Source organism: Athene cunicularia (assembly GCF_003259725.1).
Source record: "Athene cunicularia isolate RWA chromosome 5 unlocalized genomic scaffold, athCun1 chr5_part3, whole genome shotgun sequence".
NCBI classification, from domain to species: domain Eukaryota; kingdom Metazoa; phylum Chordata; class Aves; order Strigiformes; family Strigidae; genus Athene; species Athene cunicularia.
In genome coordinates, this window is record NW_020799103.1 from 1,817,498 (window position 1) to 1,842,775 (window position 25,278).

Genomic DNA, 25,278 nt, shown 5'->3' on the forward strand with positions numbered 1-25,278 from the left:
GAACGTTTATAGACAGACTTTATCCCACCATTTTGTGTTGACGTTTTCCTTACTTTCTACTTTTCACACAATCCTACACTAATTTGTAGTTCAATAATTATCTGCATATTTAAAGTTCAGATGACTTTCCTGTAGGCTTTTTCACAATTAAAAGTTATCAGAGATAGATCACTGACGTATAGTAATGTTATACGTTTGCAAATTAAACACAGTAAAAATTTGCTGACTTAAAAATTCTTATTTTTATTCCCCTCTGCCACAGCAGTGATTAACCATGATATTCTAAACTTAGTTTCTATTATTATCTTTTCCAGGCTAAATAGAAATCTCAACTAAATTGCTTAAGAGAAGTTCAATACAATTCACCCTTCAAAATTATTAAATCAGAAGTCAAAGCTAAGATTACTGCATCTGGCAAATAGTTTCTTGGATAATGCTATCATTTATTAGAAAGAGAAATGAATACTTACGAAGTTGCCATTGCCCTATTTGGGAAATTTACTTACAGTGGTTCAATACATTACTAGTTTTTTAGGACCTTATAGTACATTTGCTTCTAACAAAAATACTGTTGTTTTCTGTATTCTGTAATAACGTAATCTTCTTCATCCCTAAGAGTATTCACCCATGGTTTCCTTCTCCCAGCTTGGAACAAAGATAATAAGTCTTTCATAGCAATCTAAGTCTACAAACTCCTTCCTTCCAGAAGCCTCCCATATTATCACTTCCAAAGCTGTGTAACATACTAAATACTAATAGGATTAACTTGGTATCAACTGTAACATGAACTAATGAACATGTAATGAAGTAGTTCAAAGCCACTGTGATACATAAGTAGATGACTGTAGATAAGTTTCCCTTCCACTTGCTCATCACTCAAAAAATTTGCCTCTTACAAAATTGTGGCACTTCACTGCAGTGTATTTGATAAGAATCCTGCTGACTTTAGTATTGGTCAAATTTAGTCCCAGAACTTCATTTGGTAGTAGCCAAGAATTCCCACATGGTTTGTAAAGTATTATGATAGCTTAGTAGTATTATCATATAGTCAAACTGCAGTAGAATCTAGGGGTCCCAATTGGGAAGGAATGAAAGGACAATGGAATAGCACGGAGGATTTTTCATAAATACCATGCATTAAATAGTATAGAGGGAAATTTAAAGATACTTGTTGGAAACACTTAGGACAATAAAGACTGGCAATGAGGATACCACATAGTCAGCAGTTCAAGCACATAAGACATGGTAAGGTGTGGTCTAAAAAGTTAAAGCAAATAATCCCACAGTACAAGAGAGGGAACAATGGAACATCAAAATAACAAGAAGAAAAATATTTTAAAAGATACAAATGTTGCAAGCCAGTATTTGTTGAGACTAGAATGAAGATGACTAGAGTTGTTAAGACATGAAATGATAAGGTTCTGGGTGAGAGTTCTGGTCATGTAAAAGGAGAACAAAGGCTGAATCAGACTGAGACTGAGTAGGAAGAGGCAAATCTACCATCTTAGCAAAAAAAAAAAAAAAAAAAAAAAAAAAAAAAAGTAAACGCCAATGAAGTGAAGTCTAGCGTGGAATAACATGTATGATCGTGCACGTAGTGCCCTGACAGCATGGCAGTTAAGGTAACACCATGGTTCTCATGGGTTAAATACAAATGACGTGCTGGAAGGAGGCTATACAGCTGGTTCTGCAGACACAGGACATATATCCTTCTTCAGGTTTTTCCTAAGAAAGTACTTTGATGTCACAGTCTTGGTAGAAATATAGTCTTAATATTTCCCTTTTGTTTCTTGAAGTCCTTCCTGCATTGCTGACAAAAATACATTCACCATTGTGCTGATGGAGAATTCCAGTGCTGTAATGCAATATTCCCCTCCAAATTCTGACAAAGCCATGACTTTAAAGTCTGTTGATACTCATCTGACAGATCTTGGCACTTGGTTCAGGAAAGGATACATTGATATTCTCTCACTTCAGAACCATTTTGTAAAAACTTGCCTTGATTTTGAAATGAAAGAAAGTTTTGCTGCCAAAATCTTTAAGCGCAGTAGCCCTCAGAAGGATCTTGTGTTCCCACCTACTCACTAGTCATTTCCACAAGTATCAGTTAAAACAAAGGCAAGAAAAGTGGTCTAAAGTTGACCGAACAGCAGTAAATAAAACACATTTACTGTAAGTCTTCTTTCTAACACTAGTACGTGAGATTCTGGCACGATATACATGAAATCTTTTCAACCAATTTTAAGAGAAAAAAAAGGTATGTTTCCTTCTGCAAGCAGAGATTCATATTCTCCACAACTAAAAAAGCTTAATCCTTTTTAAAAAAATTAAAATATTAGTAAAAAACAATTAACTTTCATTTAATTTTCAAAAGTCTATTCTATCTCCATTTCTGAGTAAAAAGCAGTGTGCAGTTTTAAAAAGTACCTTAATTCATGACCTGGTCTTAAAAGTGTCATCCAATCGATTAACTGTTTCAGAAGAAAATGCTAAAACTTGGAGGAATGACAACCTCAACGTTACAAACCAACTCACTCTGAAGGCTGCCCGCTCATTAAAGACTACACTATTTTTTTGAAAGGAATGATCTTTGGAATTTTTCATAAATAAAACTACCACAGTTCAGGGCCATTTGTAAAATCTGTCTTAGGGTGAATGAATTTGGGTCAACTTTTCAACAGACTTCCCTGCATTTAAAAAATGTGATGGTAATTCTATACTCTCTTTTCATCTTTGCAGGACGCAGCACCAAATTCAAGTTTTGAGATGACTTTCATATATAACATCATTACAGAAACTATGGAAAGATTATATTGAGTAATGTGATAACATGCTGGTCTTTGAAAGATTGGTTGGATAAGTTTGGCAACCATGAAGCATACTGTTAATGAGAAATTAGAGGTTGTGAAATTTTTTAAAAGATGATGGGCCCCAAACTCTTATTCATCAGATACACCAGCTGGACAATCAGCGGTGAGATAAATTTTTAAAGCAAAAAACAGGCTGCAGTACATTCTGAGTCAAGAATTTCTGGAACAGTTGCACAATTCAGTTATACAGTAAACAATCATGAGAAAATAAAAATAGGAGAAATACATACATAAATCCATTTCAGCAGAAACTGCCTGGGTCTTTAATTTTGTTATATTTAAATTTTTTCTTCCTAAAATTAATAGCTTTATACACTCCACAGATGAAAATGTAATGCACAAAACTGAAAGGAAAAAGGCACAATTTAATTAGACAAGTCAAGATTATTTTAGGCCAGTTTATCTAATTTTTTAAAAATCTGAACTTTACTAATTCCTCAAACTTTTGAACAAAAATAAAACCAAAATTTCAAACTGTCAAACACTGTGACAGTGGGAATTTAGAAGTTGCAGCGTAAAACAGAGCTACTGACAGTAAGTACCTCAGTGAAATACATTGGTGTTATACTAGCAGACTAAGCTATGTTTTTTTCATTATGAAATACAATAGAATTAACAACATGTTGAACACAAAAAATCCCCAGAACTTTCATCGAATGACTGAGAGATGAGCTCCTAAGGACTGCAGGATTTTGCAGTAGCTGCCTCTTCCTGACAGGAACAAGTGTGTAAACAGAGAAGTGAGTCTGATACAATTCAGATACACCGTATGAGGACAGGCATTTAATTTAATCTGTAGACAATTACTGGTAATGCTGCTTTGTGTGCTGGGTTTAATTCCTGGGCTGTGAAGTCATGAAATGGTGCTCAGCAGAGCAGAAAGGTGAACAGCATCCAGTTAACTGAAAGCAAAGAGGCCATTTTACATATGGCTCTATAAGCTGGCTAAAGCGGGGCCTGTGTCTCAAACAAAGAACACTGCTTCACAGCCACATTCCCACCCAACTCACTGAAATCACAAGCTGTAAAGTAACTTACCACAAACAATGGTTAAGCCTCTGACTTGTGGCTTGAAGCAAATTTTTTGTCAGACTCTATCTGTGGACATAATTAGTTGTTTGCCGGAGAATTTCTGGCACAGCCGACAGCCTAACACTTTTAAAACCAGCATGTATTTCTACCCATTTGGAAATGAGTTCCAAAATAATTTATTGTCAGAAGCCATTAAATTAAGGGTACAAATGATTGAAGAGAAAGCGTTGCTTGAAGATATCAGGAACCCACTGGATACCTGCCATTTCTGGGATATTCACAAGGGAGTTACTTCTGAAAAACAAGAAGAGGAAATAGAACTGTTAACTATTTACATGTACCTAAAATACCATTTATCAAGATTGCTCTAAGCTCTAAATTTGCATAATGATGTGGTGGCACTGAGCCATGCCCGATACCTGGAAAGCCCTAGTGACTTTTCTTAGCTCACAGAAACAGGAAAATGAAAAGGGGGCCTTTATTGCAAACAAGTAGGATTGGAACTGAAGCACAAGTCAAGCAGTACTGTTTAATTTTAGGCCTGTGTGCATATATAACCTGGGAATGTGGCAAAACATATTGCAAAAATTCCAAGGACACTAGTGATCAAAGTTTTGGGCAGTGCACAGGCAGGGCAAAAGGGTGCTGGGCCACAGCTGATGCTGCAGTGGGCTCCATGCCATTCAGGAGCAGAATGGCAGGTCTGCGCTGCTCTCATTTTTATGGTTCTTAGCCTGCTCAGACAAACTTCCCATATAAGTCACCTAAAAAACCTACATGTTATTGATAGAAACTCCAGGCTAGCAGCAGAGCTTTCCATGGGACTTGATGAGATGCTTCTGCAGGTCCTGAGGGAACTGGTAGATGAAGTGGCTAAATACTGGTAGGTGAGATTTTCAGAACAAATTGAGTGATGAGCAAAAATCTCCACCATTAATGACGTAAGTTAGATTTGAAGGATAGATTTTTTCTGTACAATTTCATACAATTCTACAATACTGTTTCATACAAATTAGATGTGAAATAAATTCTAACCTCCTGTCTACCCTCAAGACAATGAAGCTGGACAAGTTTCTAAGTATTAACATTTTTTTCCCAGTAAAGGCAGTGTGTACATACACTCACACACAAGCCAAGGGGTAGTTTGCATCAAAAAGAAAGAAAATAGAAAAAAATAATTACTGTAATTTAACAGCACAAAAATTAGAAGACCAAAGGGAAGTGAAGGGGGGAAAAAAATATTCAGCACAGAGAAATTAAAATACAATGTTATAATGCCAGTTACAGATAGATTTCAGCATTGCTACGCTGTGTTTGAAAACAAAAGTAACTAGCCAGTATTCAGGTGGACAGAGGCCAAACTAAGACATACTGACAGTAAACAACTAGCATAAATATTAATCACAGAAGCAACTAGATTAAAAGCAAAAGAGATTTAGCATCTGTCTGTGCTTACAAAAAAACCCCAACAGTTCATGGTTTTTAGAAGTTGAAATCAACATTTCATTTACAGTTATTTAGATCCTGTTCTAAATTGACCATGTTAACCAGATTGTGAAGTCAAAAGTTACTTCTTCAGTGAATGAATAACAGGGTTAGTCAAGCTGCCAATCCTTTTCCCTAAAGCAGGAATATCTCATATAAGGCAACATTCTTCTCATAAGCTTCCATTTATCTCATGCAAGGTTCATTTTGTTGTTATCCATTTTGTTATCTGGCTTCATGCAGTATCACCAACACGCCGATGCAACAGAAGAAGAAAGAATATCAAAGCAGAATTTACCAACATAAGTTTCACCTTGTTTTCCAGCAAATAATAGAAATGAATCCTTAAGAGAATTGGTCCATTCTAGGTTGACATCTCATCCTATCCATAAGATTTAGCATAGTGGAAACTGATGGACTTGCCTGGAAAAGGACAAATACTACAAAACAGAGGTTTAGAGTGTACATGAAAGAGGGGGAGTCAGCAAGAATGCAGAAAGCTGAAGCAAAGACTAAATGAGGAAGGAGACAGAGTGAACTACCTTCCTATATCTCTGCAGACCAACAGAATTCTCCATTATGGACATCACCTCTTTAATGAAAATTAACCTGGAAACTCCTAAAAACCTCTTTGCTTTTTTTTCAGCTGGTAAAGCATTGCCAGTTGGGCACGATCCTTTCTTTGTGTTTCATAAACAAACATCACAGTCTCATTTCCCTACAAAAGCTTTAATTTATTCCTGAACATACACAAAACCAGAGCTGCCTTAAAACAGCAAATCTCTAAGTAACTTACCACTAAGAAAAGGACCCCCTGAATACTATCTCAAGCTGCAAACAATGCCAGCTTGGGAAGTAGAACATCTGATCTCAAACAGAGAGAAGGTGTGGCTGAGCAAAAATTGTATGAGATGATACTTCAGTAGGCAGAATTACAGATAGTCATTAACAAAGGATCACAGAAAGTGATATTCCAAAGCACCTAAGGGTTTTCCAGTTTGTTTAAACTCTTCGAAAATTTTTATCCTTGCACCTCTTCACAAGTCGGAAGCTGAACAGGGCACCTTGCCTTTTAAAAAGCCAGGCTAAGTGGTGTCCACAAAAAGTAAGATGAAAATGATTTCCCACTTCATGTCAAAAGGAGAAGATAAAACATAAGACTAGAAGAAGCCAAGTACAAAGTTACATAGATGCCACAGCTTCAGAAATTCAACTCAAGTAAAAGCCAGCCAGCCAGAAAAAAAGCTCTTAGAGAAAACTTTTCTAGATACTGTAGATATCCAATCTTTGTCCATGTACAGAAAAACCCCAAGTATGTTCTATAGCCCCAAGGGAACAAACTATTATTTTCAGAAATAGCAGAAATATGCAGGTCTTTCCTGAATCTGCTAGAAGCTCTCAAACAGGGAGATGCAACCATACTGATCTCTAACAATAGGACGTCTTCTATTTGTTTTTGAGATACACTATTACAGAAACACTCTCATCTTCCAAAAGAAAAAAAGAATCATTGTTTCTGAATGACAAAGGACTAATCCAGCTACTGTCTGTTGTTCACATCTTTAAATCAACTCTTGATAGAAATACAGGAAGTAAAATCCACTCTTAAATATAACTTGTATGAGGTTTGATGCAGTATAGAGCTAAATCACTGTATAAAACCCGCTGAAATTTCCACTCATCTAAGAAGCATTTCCAGGTTAAGTTAATTTGAAGAAGTGACTGAAAATTGGCTAAGGCATTGATATTGGCTGGTAATTAAGTTTTTACCCTGGTGGAGAGACCAATGAATTATATAGTTTATTGCAGTACAAATCCTGAGATTTGTGAAAGAAACAGGGTCTCAGCAAGCTAGTTTCTCTGAAGTCCATTAGTTTATATGGCAGTTTATCTGGCAGAGAAGAACAACATGAGAGGAAATGCTTGAGGCAGTTCATAAGGTTTTAAAATTCCAAACAGGTAATATAAAATATGCCAGATTACAGCTGAAAGTAAGTTGAATAAATCAACCATAATTATTCATGGCTTCAAATATTATTCATTCATTAACAATTTATATTAGAAGAAAATTTTGAATTAGAAGTCATGAACCAAAAAATATTTACATAGGGATAGCTTTACTTACTCATTATGATACTAAAATTATAGTCAGACTGGAGGAGGCAAACTAAAAAGCAGAGAAACACGTATCTTGTGATTTTCTCACTAAGGCAAGAAAAACGGCTTCTGCTAAAGCAGGATACAAATCATGACCATCTAGTCTGATAAAATGAGAACTTGCCACTGTCATCGAATTTTTGAGACTCAGAAACAAGGTAGGGAAGCTAGTTATGGAAAAAAGTATGTTCATCATTCTGAGACTACATGAGATCCAGTAAGAGCAGAAATGATTTTGTTTCTCTGAAAAAGCTAAAGCTCCTAGGAAGTCACCAATTCGTCCAGGTTTACAAAAGTTTTGCTCAACTCTGCTCACCTTCTTACTATCATTCTGATAATATTGATCACATCTATCATAAGATTAATTATAGTCACTAATAATTATATAGTCACTTAAGAAATTTGTGGCACCTCATATGCACAGTTACAGATTGTGAAAGCAGATAAATCAGCAGAAATCATTACTCAATAATTTTTCTATATATAATACCTGATATGAAGCTACCATTTTTGTATATCTATGTACTGTTTCGCTATACAGATGACTCACAAAATAAGCCAATGATTTTAATTGAGGGGGAAAACAAGCCTTCATAATTGCCAGTTACAGTATGTTTTACTTTCTTTCATGGAAACACACATCACAAAACCAGGAACCATATTACTCTAGTATTAAGATGATCCAGTGAATGTGACTGAAATATAAACATTCACTTTTGGGATTTGATAACCCTAATTGTAGCAATTTTTTTACTTCAAAAAGTATAATAATGCACTTTGTATCTAAACCTGTCAAGATCCTTGCAATGAATACACAAAAAAATAGCAAATGCTGTCCCAGATCTGTAGAAGAAAAGCTTTTAAAAAAATTATCAGATGCAATTCTCAAAATAATATTTTCAGAGAATTACAGCCTCGGCTTCATCTGTTCATCTGAATCATCCAGTAAGTTTACATTGACGAGTAAAGCTTGTGTTTATTTGCATTTCAAACAACTAAAAATTAGCTCAAGACGCTATATTTATTTGGATCTCTATATACAGATTTTAGTACAGTGCTATTTTGGCCTTCAGAACACAACTCCTGTTGCAAATGTTAAACAGGAAGTTGGAAGTTTTGACAGGTGAATTTGCCAAAGAACAGAGTTAATATTAGAAGCATTTTTAAACTTTAGCTGGATGCTTCTGCTAAAGTGACTTGAAGTGAAAATGAATGTGGGCATAGGAATTGTCAGGTCTGGGTTGACAAGTTCACATGCTAAGAACCAAAGGAGGATGCTCTTTTAAAACATTTGGCTTGCAAATGCAGGAACGGGAATTGCATCAGTTCAGATTTTCAAGATTTGCCCTCCCACATAAATGACCAGTTGGATCCTGATGCATGGCTCTAGAGGAAAATGTGCATTCTGTGCCTGCAATATATTAAGGATCCTAATTGTTTCACATCAGATAGGCGCTGGGTTTATACCTCACAGATACAGACATACTATAATGGGATTGGTATCAAAGTACTACACAACTGTATGAGTTTGTTGTATGAATTTCAAGAACTGAGGTCACACAACACACAAAAAGTCATTTGCTATTGGAAGGATACCAGTCACAATGCCAGCAATATTTTTATTGCTCATAGAAAAAAGTAGCTTTAAGGAATTGTGGCAGTCATACAATTCCAAATTAGTAGATAGTACAGCACTGTGGTCAAAACTGCTCATACAGATGATATAATACTGGTCCAATAAGCGCAGACACAAGGATCTGAACTAGAAACACTTTTAGAACTGAGATTCTAATAGATCAAACTTTCTTCCAGCTTGCTGAAGAGACACCTGTTAGTTTCAACAGACCCCATATGAACTCCAAAGCATGTTTCATATCAAAGATTGCATTCCTGAGCCACAATTTTAAACAAAAATCAAACCATTCTCTCTTAAAGACAGTTTAGACAGAGGACAATATTGACTATTTATAATTCCTAAAATAGCACTTTTGCAACACAGCTTAATATTGGTATTACTTGCCTCCAGAAGTGTTTTTTTCTTTTATTGTGAGTGATTTAAATATCTCCAGAATCCGTCTGCATACTCTACCTCCAGACTATGAAGATGATGACACTGTTTTAGCCATTTCTTTTTTATAATACATTAACCCAGTTACCATACTCTGTAGACCCCAAGAACTTGCTTAAGCAAACTCCTGCCATATTTTTAAAATAAACAGTCACCAAAAGGCTCAAAAGCAATACTTGCAGCTTTCTTCTAAAATAAGGTTTACTAAGCAGAAGCTACTTACCATTAACATGAATTATTTTTATTGGAGCACAAATTCTAGCATTCTTTGATTATATATTTCAATCTAATTCCCAGGAAGAAAAGCAGTAGACCCTATTGCTAGAATGAGACTACAATAATAAAAAAACTGTACCAAAGCAAACAGAGAATGTCACTGTCTCCCCAGTTGTCTTTCACCACTCATTCCTCTTGGCCCCAAGACCTGCCCTGTGACTGTCGTCCCTTCTCTTTACTCAAGCTGCAAACTGTTTGGGAAGAAGCTCAGCCTTTGTTCTGAAAAAACACTGTATCAACAGCCCCGTTTACCTAGAGTACACTGATTTAAATTACTCTGAGTGGCCTTTAAATCAAGTTTTCTACAGAAAATTAAAACAACTGTTGCATTCCATTCCATTAAAATTTTCAAGACAAATACTGATTTTCATCTGCTTTATAGCTGATGTGGCTAATATTTTACTATATATTGAAAACAGGCACTTTGGTTTAACACCTTTTACTCCAAATCTGAAAAGGCAAATAAATAGCTACCAAACTAATTGCTTTATGAGCTGTAAGAGAAACCACACTTCAGTTAGAAGCAAAGGAAAATTAAGCAAAAATTCACAGTAACCCTCAATAGTGAAAATGACAACTCTGTTTCAAGTGTACACTGAATAATCCGGTTAAATGCTTGACTTCCCCTAGCAGTGATATTAAAACTCTGAAAGCATTTCCTTCAGAAATGTTCATTGATAGCATAGCAGCGAGGAAAGATGTCTGTATAAAATACATATAAGTAGTTTCCATATCTGAGTAATTGATTTGAGATGAACGTTAAACTACATTTATCACAAAATCTTTTTTGTAGATCAGTTTTCCACTTATTTTCATTGAACCACACAATAGAAATGCCTGTAAAGCACACGCGAGTGACTACACTTAGGCAGTTCTGCCCCCTCCCGGTCTATTCAACATATGCAAGAGACATTACATGGAACAAGTAACTGAGCACAGCAGCAACAAAATAGACTGACCATAGGCTAATTTGCTGCAGGTTACAGGGCACAATCACTTCGCTGGATTCTGATCCATCGCTCATTGAGTGTTTATGGATAGAGTAACACAATCATATATTTATGCAACAAAAGTAAACTGCAATTCTGTTTTTGCTATTGCTTTATTTGTTGAAAGATCTTCAATAATGCTTTATTTTATATTTGCTAATTTTTTTTTCTCTTAATCTGATCTAAGTTTCTCTGTGTGTAACCTCAGTAAACATTTAGTTAATGAGAGAGAGTTTTGAGAGACAACCACACACTCAGATATCTGAGTAGTATCTCCTACTCAGGTAAGTTAAAAATCTGAAGTTTCACTTCATGTGGTATTTTCTTTTATCCCAGCACTATGATACTGCCTTCCCACGTCTCTTCCTTTAAGATGCTTCTTGCACGTATTTCAAACTTCAGGCTTGTTACCCAAACCAAAAGTACAAACATATAAATATAAAAATGTCCCTCATGAATCAGAACCTTAACAAAATTTGTTAAAACCCTCCCTCCTGGCTTCCATGGTAGCCTTTTCACCTTTACAACAAGAACTAGACTGCATGAACAAGGAAGTGTTGCAGATTACTTTGCACAACTGGGTCCTGCTTTAGCATCAAGAAAGCCACAGTGAAACTCTAGGGGAAGCACTGCTAAGGTATACAAGCAACACAGAAAATGATCTGCTTTAAGTGTTTTTAAGACATTTATTCAGAGTGAACAATGATAATGCAAACTTGTCAAAATATTGCAGAATAACAAGAAAGCTCTTTTAAAATTTTTTTGTTAAAAAAAAAAAATTTCCTTGTTTTCTTTTCCTGCTCCTCTGAAAAAAAAAACTTGCAAAGGGATTATCTTTGGCTCTTGGCCTCTCATGGCAATCAGAGGGTTGCAGCTGAGTTTAGAACCTTAATGAGGTTTCATAAAATAAACAGCTACACCCCAAAAAGTTTGCTTTCCAAACACTTAGAATAATGGACAAGTGAGGACAGGTTAGAAAAAACAAATGTTCTTGTGGGCACCAAAGAACAAAATTCTTCCAATTTGAAATGTAAATATTCTAGTAAAAGGCTTATAAACAACTAAAGAGCTATTCATATAGTCCTGACCACAGTATGGTCAGGAATTATGTCGAAGGAGGGCTTACACCCAACCAGGAGCAGAATCAGAAACTCCAAGTCTCACTGTTATCTGAAGCACTCACAAAAGGATCAGCTCTAACCTCCCATCCCTAAGAACAAATCTATCTTTGCTTTTAGAGAAAACAGTTTTTGTCTTATCTTTTTCATGACTTTTGCTAGCATAGGCTATGATGAAAATAGAGATGCATTGCCTCTTTCATCTCCTGGACAATTATGCTTTTAGAAAATGCTTTTTGTCATATATAGAGGCCAAGGATCTTTTCCAGGCAAACAGCAAAGCTACTGCTCTGAGGGGGAAAATTTGTATTTATACATGTAGATTCACAAGCAACTCACAAGTTCTACTGCAGTCAGATGTAGAACTGAACAATACTAGTAATTTTAGAAGCACTTCACACTGATGTAACAAAATATTAGAAAATACTAGAATATTTTAACCAAACATTAGCATATTCTGATTTCCTGAATAGTAAGTTTAGAATTAATGCATTTCCAAGACCCGTTTAAACTCCAAAGAGATACAATTTTCCCACTCTGGAGACAGAAGAAATGGTTTGACCATATTCTATTATAATTTGAGTTTATCATGACAATTTACAGGATTTCATAACCACAGAATCCTTCAGGTTGGAAAAGCCCCTCAGGATCATCGAGTCCAACCCTCAGCCCTACTCTACAAAGTTCTCCCCTACACCACATCCCCCAATAGCTCATCCAAACGACTCTTAAACTCATCCAGAGATGGGGACTCCACCATGATTCCAGGCTAACTAATTACACATCTACCAAATACTTTCTTTTTCTAACTATTTTATCTAGGCAGTTACTGACTGGAACATTCTGAGTATCCTGCACTGTTGTTCTTACAGATATACTCCTAAGAATTTTGAGCCAGATTGCTCCGATTTAAATAAAAATACAGTCACAGGAAAGTGGGGGAACATTTTCATCTCTCTGTAAGTGCACTGTTAGGAGAAAACTCCATGATGAAAGGTTAAAAACCACCTAAAGGTTTCCTGGGAGCAAGCTAATACATCCACAGTTGTGAGAACTTTGAACCTGGCAGAGGGAGAATCCTGAGATCCAAGAGATGCCATTTCTTGGCATCCAATTTAGCAGAACGAGCTGTTAAGTCACAGGTGGATCTGAAACAGGCTGCTAAAACTCACGTCAGCAAACTCTGTTCTTTGCTGCTATTATGCTCCTTTTCTAGCTTCTTGGTGGCATTTGCAGCATCCTGCCACAACCTAGTCAGTCAGGGTCAGATCCACAAATCTCACTTCCTGGGCTCACATCTGAACTGTCAGATTGGAAGCATGATCTTGACATTGCTAAACATAATTATTATTGTTCCACACATGTCAGAAAACATCATTTCTACCTGAAACATCAAAGACATGCACACATTATCTGACAATCTAACAGCTTAAGTATATAACAGTTACACTCTTGACCAGTGGGGAGTAGCCAGCACAATTATCACGCTAGAGTTTTATTGTTATATTTTCCGTAATCATTCACATGTGCACTTGGGCTATATTCCTGCTCGGAAGTGTTTAGATACTTTGCATAATAATACATTTATCATCTCTCATATGTTATATCGGAATATAACCAGTGTGCCCATGCACGCCACTGAGATTCTGAACATTCATTACCATTCATAATACACGTTGAGGATAAAGAATGTTGTGTCATTACTATTCTCTGTCTTTTACATGAATACATAGCATATGATACGTGCCTTCTGGTCCATCTCCCCCATTTCTTTCTCCTATGGATGTAGTGTTTAAATAACGAGTTATTTTACAGTGTTACTAGTTGTATTACCAAAGTAGCAGCTTCCACCTCTACTGATTTGGCAATTCAGCAGTTCTAATATCTCCTTCTAAAATGAAAACTGCCAAAAAGAAAGGAAAAGGGAGAGTTTTCTCCTCTTCAATTAGGAAGACTAGCGCTTTTGCTGTATGCATTGATGCAATAACTCTACATAGGTAACGACAGAGTCCCCTTCTCTTTCCCTGGCAGAGCTTTGTTCCACTATTTAGCAGGGTCACTTTTCTGCAATTCCAGTCAATGCTTCTATCACTGTACAGAACTGTTTTAGTACACAAGATTTTCTCTTCCTATTAGAGACTTTTCTCCAACTTTCTTTTATCACTCCCTCTCATCCCTCTGCCCTCAGCAACACACTACCTGTTCTGTCCAAGGAAGATCAAGAAACATCTCCTTGATTCAGAGCTCTTCATCACAAGAGACTATAACAAATCACAGCTATGTAAGTCAATTCTTTATAAAAATCCTCAAACCTGCTACTGCTTTAATCTTATCTAAAGAAAGCCTCTCTGAAAAACATTGCTCCTTGCAGCTGTCTTCTCCTATTAATGGTTTCTAACATCTCTCATAGAGGGTGCAACTCTCTGCACTTAATTTATTGGGAAGAAATTAGGTTTTGACCAGAGATGAGATCTGAAAGACAGAAAGGGCTTCCTGTCAGTCTTTTGTTAGAAAGAAATACAGCATTTTGAGATGTAAAATTCTTAGTCTGATTTGGAAGTGTCTACATCTGTGTTCTTCACCAAGTTAGTGTGCTTCTTACCTCCATTTTTTCTATCTTTAAAAACAACAATAATACACATACTAATTATTAATGCTCATCAGTGATTATTTAATAATAGGATAGGTCTGAACCTGTATTTTTTGCTCTAAATCCACTGCCTTCAAAATCTATTGCAAATTTCAATCAAAATTAAGAGAAAGAAAAAAAAATCCTTCTGGTTTTTGAATAGAAACTCATCTTTACAAAAAATTTGACACTCATAATGGCGGCAAAAGACTCAAAACACTTTTTGAGTGAATGAAAATTAACTTTAAAAGTTTTTATTGTAATGTTAAAACCAAACTTTTCATATATACATAGACTAATTTTTTTAAAATTTTATGCTTCTTATAGCAAAAAAAGACATAATTGCTCTGCTTTTGGGGGTTAACAGAACCCTTGTGACTACTTGTAACCATGGAAATATAAAGAGCTAGTCAGAGCCCAACATCAAACTAACAGAGGTGCTGAGAGACAGAAAATAGATATATGATGAATTTGCTACACATGAAAGCTAGCTGAATCTGTACCAACTGCATTAACAACACAGAAAGCAGAGCCCACAAAGCCTTTTGAATGCTTAAAAGCATACAGCATTTACTATGGCTTCTCACTGAAAATAAAGGGAAATGCCTTTAAAGGTTTGTTTTTAAAGGACTGAGTGCATCTGAAACGGGTTTAAAAGCAGAGACAAAATTGGGTAAAAATGGTTACTATGTGAATAGGAACAGTAACAATATCCACAAAAAGACAAAAAAAGGCCCCACTGAAGAAGGGTTTTCTCAGACTATGATTGTAGTTACAGAGATTATGCAACCAATGGCCAGTGGACTCATCATCATTTTCTTATCATCTGGAGAAAGCCCCAGATTTAACAGACACAGAAATACTCAAGACAAGCAATCACTCAGATGATGATTTATTGACCAAATTAATTATCATCTGCGTTGTAATAATAAAGCATGTACATATTTAACTGCCTCCTCTGTGACAGGCCAAACCCACAAAACATTGTTTAACTAACCACAATTACAATCCTTAAACACAGTCATCCTCAAAAAGAGACATCTTTGGAGAAAAGGAAATCATATATTCCTTGCTGTAACAAGCAAGCTATGACCAACAGCAGAAGAAAAATCTTTTCAGTAATACATCTCAACAAGTTCCATAAATTACAAGTATACACGGCAAAAAAATACAACATATGTGCACGTTACTTACATCACACGGGTGTGTGATGATGCAAAAGAGCCAAAATGTGTCAGCATGATCAAACAGATAACTCTCTCACTCTTACAGCATTAGCTTCTTACACCTCCCTCTTTGCCCTTCTTTTCCTCAGCCCAGTGATAACCACAGAATCAGAACTCTCTTCCAGTTTCCCTCCTGGGTTCAGGAAGGCCAAGCTCACCTCCAAGCCAGCAGTCTTTCTAAGGCACTACGATTTATATGCCCAAATGATCCAATGACAATACCATGCTTCCTAAAATGAGCTCAGCACAGACTTGTATATAAGCTTTAGAATTGTGCAATGAAGGCATATGGATCCACAAGGCTTAACATCCTTCAGGAAAACCTAGTTTGCCCTTTCTTTTCTGTAGGTCCATAGTATTCTATATAGCACGTAAGATATGTCAACTTTACTTTCCCAGGAACAAGAAAAGACTGATAGATTAATTCTTCAATCTTTTATGACACACCTAATTTTCTCATCTTTCTCCATTTGTCTATTTGTTTTCTATGGAAGCAAAGCACAGACCCTTAGGTCATACGCAGATTTCTGTCAGCACAACTGTGCTGACCAGGGTTGTAAATAGCTGAGATATTTAAATACAGTTCTATGGGTAGCTGTACTTGCAAAAAAAAAAGCCTTAGACAAGATGCTGGGAATCCCAGACACCAAGTTATAACTCAACATATTAGGGCTAATTGTATGCCAAAAATAAAGAGATCTTCTGGGCCTATATTGGCTGAATGAAATACACATTCACTGTTTCTCACATGTATGATCTGCTGTTTCACCATACTACCATCTGTTTTCCCCATTTACCACAATTGTTTTTCAGATCTTCATAAAATTTTAAATTTAGGATCAGGTTAATGCCACGAAAAATGAAGATGCTGTCTGAATAACAATCTTGCAATTTCTTTGTCATCTTATTTGAATCTTCTGTTTCAGAGCTACCTTGCATAGCAGATATGCTCAGTTAAGGGTATATTAATTACATTAATTATTTCAAATCTCATTATTATGTCTATGGAAATCTCCAAATCCTATATTTAAACTGTAACATTTTAACCATGATGAAATTTGAAGAAATCCCATTGTTAAATTCTTGAAATGAATTATACAGATAAAATATTATGCATAATGGGCTTTCAATAAAATAGTGGTTTCCAAGTACCTTTTTTTTTTTTTTAATTAGAATAGGTTTCTATGCTTAAGCACTTTCAAAAATATTACCTATCTATTTTTCTGGTACAGTATGTGCCATACTAGAACCCACTCCTAATGAGCGTTACTACTGCACTAATTGCTGCAATACCAGTAATATCTCAGAAATATTACACAAAAATATGGTTTATTACAAAATACAAATGGATTTCTTTGGGTTACATGAGATGTAACTTTTAGCAGAATGTATTTCTAGTGTTCCCACAGAATCTTGGCTACACTTTACGTTTCCATTTTGTGTGTGAGGATTTTTTTTTTCTTGAGTTGTATTTGGGAACTCACTAATTCATTATTCATGAGAAATACCAAATGCAATCGGTAGAAATGTCTGAACAGAGGCCAAGTAATAGAAGGTTTTTTTCATTAGTAGCAAAACCTTCATATTAGCTAATTAATATAATTGCTGATTATCTTAAATTATTATTTGTGGCATTTTAGCCTTTTATCATGTGAACCTCAAGCTAGTACCTAATATCACAAACAAAAAGACAACATAGAAGAAGAATCAGGTGTACCACAGTGGAACACTGGCAAAAATAACATGATGATGATTTCCATTTTTGTCTTGTATTTATTTCAGTGGAGAATCTTGAGAGACTTCAGAATTATTAACAAGTACGCTTTGAAGCAGTACCCAAAGTAAAGTCATATTAACCCCATTTAACTACAAATAAAACGTCAGAGCCATTCAGAAGTTTTTAAATAAATAATTCACTTTGAAAGGAAAGGATTTGGTCTGAAGTAACTTCATGAATTTGTAGATTTCTTACTTTGTGTCTTAGGCATGAGATCATCCTATAACTTTTAGCATGAGCAGCAAATATCTGTTTACTGAATAGTTATGTACTACTAAAATACAAAAGGAGCCTAACTGCATTGACAAGCTAGGAACACTGGCAATCTTTCAGCTCTTTTTGTGGACTGCATCTCATTACTCACTAATAACTTGATCCGCATACTTACAGATAATGTCTTTGGCTTGAACAACAGCTTTGCATCCAGTTCCCAATACCACACATAAAAACCTGAAAGAAACACACAAGAACATTTCCTTCTTTCACCAAAGATCTGATCCAAAGATCACTTAGGGGAGTCTTTCAATTGACTTAATGAGATGTAGATCAAATTTCTAAAAAGCGGCCATTCAATTCAAGATTTCAACAAAGTGTATGCTGTAACAAATATATTTATCCACCTTTACTAATCCTTTCATGCTTGGCATTTATACATGCAGTATATATATTTTTTTATATATATATATGTATTTTTTTTTTCATAGATTTTGTAGTCATGTAACCAATAGCTGATATTAAACCATTAAACCAGTCATTAAAATCTGGAGTAAAAGGAGCTTGATGAAACTCTACTTTTAATGGTTATATTATATTTTAGTAAAATTATACTAGGGATGATATAGGTCTTATTTATGACAGGCTTGGCATTTTCCAAGACAAAATTAAAAGAATTATATAGTAAAAACTGTACACTACTTTATGCCATCAACATAATTAAGTATGACACAACATAAGGATTACAGGAGCAAACCCAAGGAAATTGAAAATAATTGTCTAGCCTAAGCTGCTACTTCCAACTTGGAGTTCAAATTAATTAAAAGATCAAGTCTAAAACAACAGTAGAAAATCACATACCTAAAAGAATTACTAGTCTCCTAAAAAGTCAGAGAAGGCTTCTAGCATTTCTTTTCATAGAAGGAAACAAGTTCTAAGTATCGTACCAACTTTGACACAGAGGCAGGCTCAGCTTGAGAAGAACCACTCAGATTTTATTTTGTTGGGTGTTGCAAGTTTGTCTGTCATTAAACTGTTACTCCTCCTCTGTAATGTCATGCATTGCTTCTCAGTCTCTGGTCCATGTTGATCCATAGGACACCTGAAGATGATACAAACCTTTTAAATAAATATAGACAACATCCCACACATCCAAGCAAGCAAAAAAGTGGTGGGGAAAAGAAACAGTAAATGAATATGCAGAGTATCTTAAATTTCATTAGCTTTACGTGGAAGCCACTGAAGTAATACTGGACAAGAAGTGCAACTGACTGCTGGCATTTTTTGCTTACAAAAATGGCAGGTTTTTGTTTGTTTATTGTAATGTGTTGATTGACATATCCTCGAGAAATCTGTAGCTCTCAGAGCCAGCCATAACCATCTGCTTAGACTCTACCACCTGCATTGCCCTGAGCCTGTGAGGCTGCATATGCCCCTTGTTTATCTGGCAACAATGAACATTTTGGTCATGCTCCCTCCACTCACTCTGACTGACTCCATGTTCAAGATGCATTATCACACCTTCAAGAAGCTTGAACAGGACTGACATGAATATTATCCAGACTATAGCTCCTATTCCCTTCTTTGCCTGTCTCCAAACACATGTTCATGGGTAAGTGGATAGGTCCATGCTATGTCTAGATGAATAACGGGTCACTTTCTGATTCCACAGTGTTGAAGGATATTTTTTTGCTGTTCCTGGCTGTCTGAGAACTAGTGTTTTTTCCAGAAGTTAAAAGAAAAAATAATTGCTAGCAAAGAACAAAAAAATAATTTATATGAGTAGAAATCATTCTATAAAGGCCCTAATTTTCAGGTTTGTGGCCACATATGGAAATAAAACATGAGATGGATATCAAAGAAGTGCAATATACAGTAATAGTTAAAATTTATGCCACTCCCAGTGACATGCACATAATTAATAATCAGATCTCTGAACTCGCTGAAGCGGGTGTGGAGAGGGTGGGACCCATATCAGATGTGGTAGCTTTCCATCAAGTACAAATTTACTGTAACACAACAAGGTCAGGACTCATGGCAAACCATTTTATGAGCCTTGCAGACTCAGAAGCACATACTACACACAGTAAAAAGCAAGCTGGAACTCTGGGCTCCCTCTTCAAGATCAGTCAGTCCAGGTTGTTTTGGGGCTGCAGTTGTTTGGGCAACTACAGAAGAAACGAGTGGCCGATGCCAGTCCAGCATGAAAGCGGAGCTGAACGACTGTGTGAACACACTGTGAGTCATATGATGCAGAAACTTCTGGCTACCACTAAAGCTGAAGAAATGGAGATTAAAGTCCCCTTGTTTTCCTTCATTAAATCCCTCCCATTAAAACCCAAGAGATTGTAGCAACAGTCCTGGTGCAAATCCATTTAGTATGACATTGGCGCTTAAGATTTCAACAGCCGAGGTCAGCTAAATGTACAAACCACAAATGGATGCCAGTTCACTCATGCGTGAAATAAAATGGGCAAAGAAAAGTAGCTTTCTACCTTTCCTAGCCAAGTTTTACTGCTGAGAAAAGCGTCAAATTACCCTTACAGCACCTGAACTCAACAGGGTGACATTCTGGTACCTCCCAGCTTCAGTTCCCGCTTCTTCACACACTCCAGGGCGTAGCTCCTGAGTGTGCAAGTCAGGCAACTACATCAGGGCTCAAGTGGGGCCCAGGGATGGTCTGTGAAGATGGGGGAAGACAGAGAAAAGCACTGCAAGATGACTGGGCAGGTACCTCCTCTTCATATTGTGTACGAAAGGGCCCAATGCCTGCCAAACCTCAACAGTGCCCATATTTTGTCCTTTCTTCCCATCAATCTTTTTCCCAAGCATCTTCAGGAACAGGTGTCTTTAGCTTCTGTCATGACTGTTCTGTCATTTCTTTAGATCTGACTGGGATTTAAAATCCGCCAAGATGGAAAATATTTTCCTCTGTGCATGAACGGATAGATGAAGTCCTGGGACTTTATGGCAATAGGCAAACTACTTGATAACTGCTAGATTTTGGAATTAGGTTGCAACTTGGCATCCATTTCATACTTATGCAATGTAAATATTACCAAGTGAATCTAAATCATATATGTAGTTTGTCTTTGTATATAATTAATTAACACGTACTGTGTATTCTGTTATTTGTGCTAGTCACTGGAATTTATCCCCAACATATGTTACTATGGATTCCTTTTTGTTGCCTTTTTCAGTCACTGAAATGGCACATCCATTTTATGGCATATGCTGTATATATATATTTTGATTACATCACAGCAAAACATTACTGTCAACTTTAATGCTGTTGATACGTTGATGTTGTTTTTAACATGAAATGGACAGAACGTGTACGTGAGAAAAGACAACACACTAGGATGGAATATGAGTGACTGAGTACAACTGTGAGAATAGATTTTACAGGATTATGTTAAGTATCCCTTAGATTGTAAAGATGTCAGCTAACATAAAACTCTAACGTACCAGCTGCTGTCCAAATAGATCAGAAAATGAAAGTCCCCATGCTGAGCAGGGCTTAAAATAGAGCAGCTGATGAGTAAGATGGCATCTCTTATATAAACTTCACATTTCATGCACAAAGACTTTTCATTGTCAAATATTCCTGGGGTTGCTATTTTCCATGAAAAATCTGCAGCAGAACAAAAGCACCAAATCGTTTGACTTTTCAGGCTTTAAAATGCAGTTGTTATTTTCATGCCACACAGAAACTCCCTTCTAGTCTGCTTTGTGATTCATGTGTTTGGATGAATAACTTTCCTGGAACTCAGAAAGAGGGAAACCTTCCCTAAGTACTTCCTGTCTTTCTACATGTACTAATAACAAGACAGAGTCCTCCCACCTTTCCCATTTACAATACACCAGGCACACCTACTGGTTGATATACCCATAAACCTCAAAAATAATGCTTTTGCTCTGTTTTAAAAATAGCATGCATTTTCTCTGGCAACAAAAATGTTGTTTGTTGACCATTAATATGTATTAAAGCAATCTTAATAGACTACTTAACTAATTGTCTGTAGACCAGGGAGGAATCATAGATCACTGTGAACATAAAAGATGAATTGCTCTTTCTCTTTAAAAGATGGTTCCTGTCTAGAGCTCATCACCACTTTGAGAACATTTTACCTTAGAACACTGTCAGGAGTACAGAAACATGTAATCTTGAGGGGAAGTACAACCTATGTCATGTGCTTAACCCTGAAGGCCTTACTCCAAATGCTTAATGGAATCAGTATGAAATCAATGACGAATTTTGACTGTGTAAGAATTAAGTTAAACCTTTAGAATAGGTCTATTTACAAGATGAAATGCCAAAAAAAGAAAATGACTGTCCCACTGCCATATTACAGCCTGTCAATCTGGAAACCCTAAAGGAATAGATTCAAATTATACCATCCTCTAATAAAACCATAGATTGTTAAGCTTTTACTAGAGTTATCAGCATGAACTGAAACTATCTAGAATCAAGCCCTTAGGTTTTAAAGATTTCATAGCTTCTTTTCAGAGTAGGTGTCTTAAGCATCATGTTTTCCTTGTATTTGGAAAATAACTTAAAAGCTTTGTGTAACCGATATGAAAAAATAACCAGAGGTGCCGAGTAGCTTACCAGACTCTTCAGAAGGCTGCCAGCGAGGTACTCCGGTTCTAATTGCGGCTTTGCGCCTCACTTAGTATGTGGGTGTAAACCTGGTCAACTCATTTAATCTCCAGGCCTGCTTTTCCAATCTGTAAATGGGGGGATATGACAGTTATTTATTTAATACAGTCTGTGGCTCTAAATTAGTTTAAAAAAATACTCTTCAAATATTTAAATTATATTTAAAATTCCAGCTATCCCTTTCTGTTCAACTAATTCTGTTTATTTACCCTTAAAACAAGCAAATGAAGGCTAGTTGAAAAGATTTCTGTTTTATTACCAAAAGGAAAATTCTTCTTGTTGATTTTTTTCCTCACTGATTCTTATCCTCATTTCAAGTCAAAGCTGCCTTGCTCTGGCTAGTCTGTGAAATTTAGCTTACAGATTTGACAGATTTTGCTATTCTGAAATGAAGCTTTATTCCAATACTAAATCAAGGCGACTGCCTGTGTGTGAAGAAAATGGCGGCACCCAGTGAGGGGCTGCCCCTGGGGTGCAGAAAATGGCGGCACCCAGTGAGGGGCTGCCCTGTACTGCACAGCCTTATTACGCCATAGGCAGGCTGCATTTAATGATCATACCCGCTACTCTTCTTGACGCAGAATCTAACCCAGGAAAGTGGTTTCTGTAGTGTTCAAATGTGAATACAGTAAAGAAAATCAACTGGGCGGAACGCAGGCTACTTGTTCTAATATTCTATTGATAAAACACACTTTTCAGCACAATCACCACGCAGCACTCTCTCTTCCTGTTTTTAAACTATAAGTTAAAACCAGAAATTAAATTCTGTTGGTTAAACATGGTGTAACCGTTAACACCTTAACATAGAGAGGCAGCTAAATTTCTGCTGAAGAACGAACTTGCTACCTTCCTTCAAAAAGCATAAAATCTGAAAACGGATCAGGCCAGAGTTGATGGGATGAGGAAATGCTTTTGCTGTTGTATCAGACACGCCTGTGCACAGTGCCCCAAGCGGAGCACACAGCGGAGCCGGTCTTTCCGGCAGGTTTGATGCTTTGGGGTGTGATCTCAGTTTTAAGGGTTCCTTCAAGTACTACCCCTCAAGGAGAAATACTCTACCTCTGCTCAAGCCTTACCTCTTCTATTCGCTTTCTGCGTTTAGAAACGTGTGGTAGAAGGGTGATGCAAACTCTTTTCCGGCAACAGTAGCTGAACTCAGGTCTTGTTAAACTTCAGACTCGTTCCTTAGCTCTTCCGTGATAAACTTTGCACCCTTAAAACTTTAAATGACAATAGTCACCTGTAAGATGCCTTACTGCAAGAGAGAAATTCCCTGAACTTCGAAAAAAATCTATTTTCAAGAAAGTCACAGAATAGGATTGATGTATATCATCATACACTGAAAATCAGAATTTGATTAACCAGATGCTGTTATTTTCTTTAATATCTCATGAATAGAAACTACAGCGTAAAAACAATTCAAAACAATCGTTTACTGGGAAATATGACATATGGCCAGCTAAGCTGCTTTCCTACAGAAATAGCTAAAGATCATTACTCTTGGCATTATTCTCTACGGCAGTCACTGGGCTCATTAAAAGAGAATGTGATGGAGTCCATAAGGAAGATTGTTTCTACAGGTGGGTAGAAACAATTATGAAAACTACAAAGACTTGTAGAAAGAAGTAGTCAAGGAGACTTCTCCACCTCCAGAACTTCTGTGCACTAAGCCAAATCAAAGCAGCACCACTAAAACAGTTGGGAAAAAAAAAAAAAAAAGGATGCGTTTTCTCCTTTTCCGTCGCAGTGTACATTTCTGTTTTGTTAACGCACAGTGTTTCATTTTTCGTGTTCTGTGGCAGGTTTTTTCCTCGAGTGGGAACATCCTGATGTGAGCAGGAAGTTTGCATCCAGCAGGGGCCACTTGTTGCCTGTGTTTATTCCCGACTCAGTCAGGTGGAAACCAAACAAGGCTGTGGTAGGATGAGTTCCCATTCTGTGACAGTGGATGGGAACACCCGCAGCCCCGCTGTGATGTGATAACGCTGCAATCCAAGCCTCTCCTGTGATGTTAGACTGGCAAACGCAAACCAAACGTTTGTGATGTGGCATCACAGGACAGGAAATGTTAAGACAATTACAGTGTGGCAATGATAATCTGATGTAGCAATAATACAATCACGTTTAGCAAATGTTTGCATTTGAAAGCAGCTATGCTGCTGCTGTGATTATGTTCTTGCGATACATCCCCTTTACATGCCAGCACTGTTGCGTGGATTATCTAAATATAGACTGCAACACGGTGCGGTGGATGGCTTTACCGTGCTCTATCACCGGCCTTTTTCATATACTAAATAACTGCTGCGTACAGTGCCGGTATTATACGGTCACGTTGGGAGCTGACAGAGCCTTTACGTAGCGGAGCTAATGGCAGCATCACACACGTGCTTCCGAGACATTCCGAAGGATGTTGCGAGGCAGGCCTGCGAGGGCTCGCAGAGCACAGCACACGACGGAACATCAGTTTACTGACGCGCCATCGCGTACAGGCACGCAGCCACACAGCACGCGAGGCGGACCCAGGGCCGGGATTTGCCGAGGCTGGCTGCCAACATCGGGAGCAACTGCAGCCCGTGGGTTCAGATGAGGCTGTGGCAGGCTGAAAGGCGGCCGCCATCACACAGTGACAACGGTGACCCTGCTGCAGGGAGGAGCGAGGGCAGAGCCGAGAGGGCACGGCCAGGCCCCGGGCGCTCAGGGACAGAGAGCGGGCTTCGCCCTGGGGGAGGGCCGGCGAGGCGAGGCCTGGGCGCAGGCTGGCACTAACGCCTCGAG

General features: G+C 37.1%; 2 long non-coding RNA genes across 3 annotated transcripts in view; one reads left to right on the forward strand and one right to left on the reverse strand.

Annotated features, from left to right (window-relative positions):
• Positions 1-25,278, forward strand: part of LOC113481332 — a 658,441-nt gene that overhangs the window by 536,537 nt on the left and 96,626 nt on the right. The window lies entirely within an intron of this gene.
• Positions 3,564-22,568, reverse strand: LOC113481333. Of its 2 annotated transcripts, none has more exons than XR_003398656.1 (3): positions 22,453-22,568; positions 18,016-18,077; positions 3,564-4,196 (listed from the first exon to the last, which is right to left on the reverse strand). It is a non-coding gene; the product is annotated as an uncharacterized LOC113481333 (long non-coding RNA). The 2 variants fall into 2 exon arrangements; XR_003398657.1 differs by lacking the exon at positions 22,453-22,568 and adding an exon at positions 18,702-18,781.